Here is a 6,693-nt window from a genome sequence, read left to right on the forward strand (position 1 = left end):
CTCTCACATCTTGATTAACCCATTTTTCTGATCTATGTTAGCCATGAGGCTCAGTACCATTTTTCAGTGAGGCAGATAACATCCCGCTGCTACGATGATCTGGGCAGGAGTGGGGGGAATCAACTTCCTCTTTCCCAGAATTCTTCTGTTCTCATTATATCATTTCTACTTCCTGTCTGGTTTTCCCACCTATACTTCCTGCTTGGTCAATAAGCATTTATTTAAAATATGATTGACAGAATAATGATAATTCTCCTGCATCACTTCCCCCTCTTAAAAAAAAGGAAAATATCTATAGTCCATTTTTGGGGACTGTGGGCATGTATTCCAAGTTACTTCCAGCTGTTTGGGGGTGCTGATAATCTTATGGGGACCTAAAGAAAATTTAGAGTTATGATCAAGTCCTGACTAAAGTATCCCGTGAGTCTTGACCATCTCAGGCATCAGTCTTGAACCTGTTCTGGATGAAGAACTCAAACATCTGGGCCATCTATTTCTGCCAGAGACTTCTCACATGGTCTTTCTTGATCAAAGTTGATATTTCTTGACTCTGAATAAATTCACAGCCTCTCATTTTCTGTGGAAACAAAAGCAAAATCTCTTCTCCAAAGTACAATACCTTTTGACTTCAATTTTGAAGGCAAGGTATTTTTAAAATACCTGTCTTAGATTAATTCTGCAGCATTTATAAGCAAATATCTTTTAGCAGCTGTTGTTCCTTCCTCAGCATTTAAACAATTTAAAGAGAGCATAATAACATACAGTATCAAGATTGTCTGTGTATTTTCCATCTTTGTATGGCTTTATGTTAACCTCTATTTCTTTTATTTTTACTTTTACTTTTTGACACAGGTTCTTTGTTTTTGTTGTTATTTTTTTTTCTTTTTTTGGATTTTTCGAGACAAGGTTTCTCCGTAGCTTTTGGTTCCTGTCCTGAAACTAGCTCTTATAGACCAGATCAGGTTCTTCGTATATCTTTGTCCTGGAACTCCCTCTGTAAATCAGGCTATGTTTGAACTCACAGAGATCCTTCTGTCTCTGCCTCCCAGGCTACTCTGTTTCTTTCTTTTTTTTGAGAACTTTAATCTTTAGTCTGTATATATTTTTAACACACTGTAAAACATTTAGAGGGTTTTTTCCTCTTTGAATCTTTCTTTACTGTATATCTCTTTTTCTGACCACATGGGTCTTTAATTTGTTAAGGAATATGGAGAAGTTTTTTTGCCACAACTCCATGGCATTTTAAGGTCCTTGCCAGGAAGCAAGCTGCAACAGTGTGTAAACAACACTTAAAAGCTCCTATGGCATTTCGAGGTCCTTGCCAGGAAGCAAGCTGCAACATTGTGTCCATAGTTCCATAGTCTGGACTTCCTGCTTGAAAGAGTCAGAATTTTCCCTGGCAGGAAAGCCCAGAAAGCCTGTATTTTAAAACAGGCTAACTTTTTTTCTGCTACTGCTGAGAAATGAAATGTTTTACTCTAGTCTTTTTTAAGCTTTTTCAGGCTTTCTGTGGATGTAGTTATCCACGTTGGGAGCCATTCTGTAACATGGATGGTACTGTTTGTTGTGGTTTCTGTTCTGCCCAGCCCCCCAGCATTTAGTCCCAAAGAAAATCACACATGAGTCACCATAAGTTATAAGCTGATTGGCCGTTAGCCCTAGCCTCTCACTGGTTAACCCTCACATCTTGATTAACCCATTTTTCTGATCTATGTTAGCCATGTGGCTCAGTATTTTTCATTGGCACAGATAACATCCTGCTGCTTCGGTGGTTTGGGCAGGAGTGGGAAGAATCAACTTCCTCCTTTCCAGAATTCTCCTGTTCTCATTACATCATTTCTACTTCCTGTCTGGTTTTCCTGCCGATACTTCCTGCCTGGCCAATCAGCGTTTATTTAAAATATGATTGACAGAATACAGACAATTCTCCTGCACCACTAGTGGATCACAATGCACCAGCCATTACTTCCAATTTCAAAATGACCAACCTGTGGCAGCCTAATTTCCCTAACCCCATAAAAAAAAAAAAACCCAACCTGTTTACAATAAAGAGTTTTTCTATTGGAATCTCTAGGAGTCTGTATCATTGGCTCCTTGTCTTCTCACACCCTGCCCCCTAGGAAATAAGGATCGCACAACAGGCAACAGCAATAATCCTGTAAAACTACAAATAACAACAGATATGGATGGTCCTTTTTTATTTGCTAGCTTTTTCTGCCCTCCTTACTCTCTTTTGGGCATTTTTCTTGCTTGCTTGCTGGCCTGGCTGCATGTCCCCATCCTAACTCTCCGCCAGCATTTTGAGTTCACCCCCTTTGGGGGTTTTTGGTGAGTTGACCCCTATTTTCTTTTCCTAAAATCTTGGTGACTTGGGGTTTTTTTTCCTATCCCTACATTTTCTTTTGTTTCCCATGTTTGTCTTCCTGGTTAGGAACTCCCTATCATGACTCAGTTCATGCAGGTTCCTCCACATAAGGGCTTACCACCCAGGAGTTAGAACCAATAAAGGACTCTCTGCCAGATCTTTTTCACCTGGAGACACTGTATGAGCATATGGCTGTGGCCTAGCAAACCATAGAAGTTCCTCACTTTAGCAGCACACTCAGTCCACACACAGTGCTTTCCCTTTCCCTTCTGTCCTTGTCCTCACACAGACACCCTCACATCCTAAGAGTGACTGACGACCTATTTCTGGAGCCACTCTCTGGGATTGTCTGAAGGCTCCCTTGCTTTACTGGGAGTCTGACTATTCTGTGGAGTGTGAAATGTTGGACGCCCTCTCCTAGTCTCTCTTAATTAATCAAACTACATGACCATCAGTTAAGAGCCATTAGTGTGGTGGCCATTCTCTTAATTCACAGAAAGGCTTTAGCTGTTCAACTGTGGGTGAGTCTCTTTTCCCGTTTGAGATTGCAACATTCTCCTTAGATAGAAACAACTTCCACTAGCCTGTCCCTGGAGCTGAGCATGGGGTCTGAGATGAATTTGTTGCTGCTCACCCCATGTCTTCTGACTGCCTTCTTCTTTGCTTCTGCTCCTCACAGGCTTTTAATGGGGCTCATCATGAATAGTGTCCCTTCCCTGGAGGAATGGAGCCTTCCATTCTCTGCCAGTGCTGCTACCACCCTCTCCCCCAAGTTGGCAAGAATTCGGTGAGCACCTTGAGAGGGCTGCTGCCCTTGATCTTGCCCATTACCTCACCTCCCACCCAAAATATACAGAGACTAGAGCAGAAGCTGCCTTTTTTGGATGTTTTGCTGAGCTTTTTCTACAGCACTTTGAAGCTGAGGTGGCCCAGGCCACCATGTTCTTCCCAACATTTTTGGCCCCATTGAGCCCTGGTGTGGAGATTGCATCACCATATGACTTGTACCTTGACATCTGCAGTGTGGGTGGAGCCCTGACTGGGTTGGGCCCATCTCTATCTTCTGAGGACCTAGCTGGCCCTTTTCCTTCTTCAGTCTCTTCCACCTCTACATAATCCTCAAAGCCAAACCTCAAGAAATACTTTTCCATCCATTAAGTGAGTTTCTCAGTCAGAAGTACTGTAAGAGGTATCCTGTAATGTCAAGGGGGTCATTAATACTTCCACCCAGCTAGACTTCTGGAGATCAAACCAGGCCCTCCAGTCCTAGGTGGAAGCAGCAACTCCAACTCCTCTGGTCATGCTGGAACAATTGGTAGGTGTTTGGCTAATGGTGGTACATCCCCTGGGGAGAGAGATGGATTCACCATTCTGAGAGGGTGAGACTGAGTCATGGAGGGGGTTCCTTGAAAGACAGAGCAGGAATAGGACAGAGAGAATAGATGCTCAGTTTTGTGGTTGCTGAAGAAGCTAGCCCTGACCCAGCGAAAGTGGGTCATGGAGGAGAGAGGACTGGGCTAACCTTAGCGGGAAGGGGGCAGCCTCAGTGACAGAAGTGTCACCTATTGCTCTTAAGTGAAAGAGAAGGAGGAGGCAGAAGTCACTTAGAGTTCTTCATATCAGCCAAGGCATCCCAGGCCAAATTCAACCTTCCCTATTCTACTATCACTGATGTCCACACAGCCATAGCCCTAGAGATGCTTGACAAGGAGAACACATTTGTAGTAAAATTAGAAGGCCCTTCAGAGAACATTCTGGAGACACCTGATGCACTTCATGTGAAGGCCTGGTTGCCTGACATCCAGAAGTGCCTAAGCCCAGGACCCTTCCCTGTTATCAGCCCCATATCCTATGACCCTTTACCTGACCCCTGTGACCTCCTTCCTCACAAAGATAAGACAGACAGTCTGATTTTCCCATGCCTGAATCATTCAGGGAGTCTTCCCAGCCAGGATCTGCTGCTGGGATCCAAAGAAAGTAATGATCACCTGTCATAGGAGGCTTATGGGGGCCCTTCTGACTGGTCTTCAGCATCCTTCTCCCCTAGTTCTGCCTCCATTGCTGCCTCCCACGTTGACTCAATGGAACTGATTCCCCTAGAATTGCCCCATCGCATTCCCATTATGTAAGGGACAGTTAATCTCCGCTCAGCCCCCTACCCTCCGATGGATACTCCAGAAGCAGCCACAAGGACATTCCTGTTCCAGGGGAGTCAGAGGGTGTTGAGGGGGATCAATGCCTCTCAGGATATCCCTATTTCCATGGCATGCTTTTTCGACCCAAGGCTGGAAGGAAGCACTGACTCACATGGTGACTTCCTGGTAGGTAAGAGTGAGAAAAGATGTGGTGAATATGTCCTCACTTTCAACTTCCATGGCAGGACCAAGCATCTGTGTTTGTCAGTAAATGAGGAGGGTCACTGCCAGGTCCAACATCTGTGCATACAGTCCATTTTCAATATGCTTGAGCACTTCTGAGTGCATCCCTTCACTGTGGAGTCTGAAGGCTCCAATGATGTTGCCTTTGTCAGAAATGTGCCCTTCTAGTTGCAGCAGGGCCAGGAGCAGCCTGGGAGCCATACCATGGTGTGCAAGAGTGATTGGTGGTGCCCCAATTCTAGTTATTTTGAGCAAGTACTCAGACAATGGGCCATGCAGCTTTAAACCCATTAGGACTGGTACTCCATGTTGAAGGCAGTCCTTGACCCCTCAGTTTTCCTCCAGTGATGCTATGTTTATAATGATGCAGTAGATACCAAAACCTGTGCAAATTTGCAATTTGGACTTAATGTCACCCTAGACATGCTTATTGGCCATGGACAATACACTGATTCTGTATCACAATCCATGATTGGCCTGCATGCCTATTTCCTACAAGTGTCTGACCTAGCCTTCAAGGCCCTCAAACTGTACACCCCAGGACAGTGTTTCCACAATCTTGTCCAACAGGCAGCAGAACCATTTCCTGAATATTTGGCCTGTGTCACCAACATTATTAAAAAGTGTATCCCATCTGGCTCTCCCAAAGATATCCTTATTAAATAGCTAACCTGGGAGGGGCTCAATACCATCACCGATAATGCCATTTGCACCTCTTATAGATGAAGATATTCATAAGTGAGTCTTAGCCACCCATGATATTGAAACACAAAACAGGTTCATTTCTATCCTTACAGCTTCCATCAATGCCTTATTCAATGCCAAAGTTGACAAGGATGATAAATCCACCCCAACAAACTGTACTTGCTTTGAAATATCTCAGAGTCTGTGTTGTTGCCTTGACATTTTCTCATCCCCTGCCCCCTGGGAAACAAGGCTCATATCACAGGCAGCAGCAACAAACTTGCATTAACTACAGAAGACCTCAACATAAATCTAGATACATAGAACATAATAGAATAGAAGGTGGGAAATAGCCTTGAACACACTGGCACTCTGCTTCATGAACAGGAGACAAATAGAGCATGCATTAATATTGACTATTAATAAATTGGATTTCATGAAATTAAAAGTATCGGTAAAGCAAAGAACACAATCAAAAGAACAAAGCAGCATCCTATATAATTGGAAAAGAGTTTCACCATCTTCACATCTGACAGAGTGCCAATTTCCAAAATATGTAACGAATCTGAGATTCCATCATGCACCAGTCAGAATGTCTAAGATTAAACACGCAAGTGACTTCTCATGATGGAGAGGATGTGCAGCAAAATAAAAATTCCTCCACTGCTGGAGTGAGTGTAAGCTTGTACAGCTACTTCAAAATTCAATATGGTGGTTTCTTAGAAATTTGAGAACCAATCTACTGCTCTATCCACTAATACCACTTTTGGGCATATACACAAAAGAGGCTCCATCATCCCATAAGGAGACTTGACAACTTGAGCAACTTTATTCATAATATCTATAAACTGGAAACACCTAGGTGCCCATCAGCCTTTAATGGATAAATAAAATTTGGTACATTTACACATGAACTTTTACTCAGCTGTTAAAAAACAATGAAATCATGAAATTTGCAGGGAAATCATGGAGCTAGAAAGAAATATCCTCAGTGAGGTAATAGAGGCCCAGACAGACAAATATGGGATGCACTCAGTCATAAGCACATATTATCTATAATGGATAGCCATGTTCCAATCCACAGATCCAGGGAAGCTAAGTAGCAAGGGCAGCTTAAGTGGGGACGTTTGGATAGCAATGGGAAGGGAAATATAATCATTTTTTATGGTTGAATTATGGCCAAGTGGGTATGGAACAGCAATTATCTTGTGGTGAGGGTTAATGGGGAGAGTACTGAAAGACAGGCCACAAAAATGATGGGAGGGC

At 43.3% G+C, this 6,693-nt stretch overlaps 1 pseudogene; it reads left to right on the forward strand.

The window, feature by feature from the left end:
• The first annotated feature begins 3,063 nt into the window (after positions 1–3,063).
• Positions 3,064–5,028, forward strand: LOC101987112 (annotated as a pseudogene).
• Positions 5,029–6,693: the final 1,665 nt, after the last annotated feature.

The sequence above is a fragment of the Microtus ochrogaster genome, unplaced genomic scaffold (assembly GCF_000317375.1).
Source record: "Microtus ochrogaster isolate Prairie Vole_2 unplaced genomic scaffold, MicOch1.0 UNK64, whole genome shotgun sequence".
Taxonomy (NCBI): Eukaryota; Metazoa; Chordata; class Mammalia; order Rodentia; family Cricetidae; genus Microtus; species Microtus ochrogaster.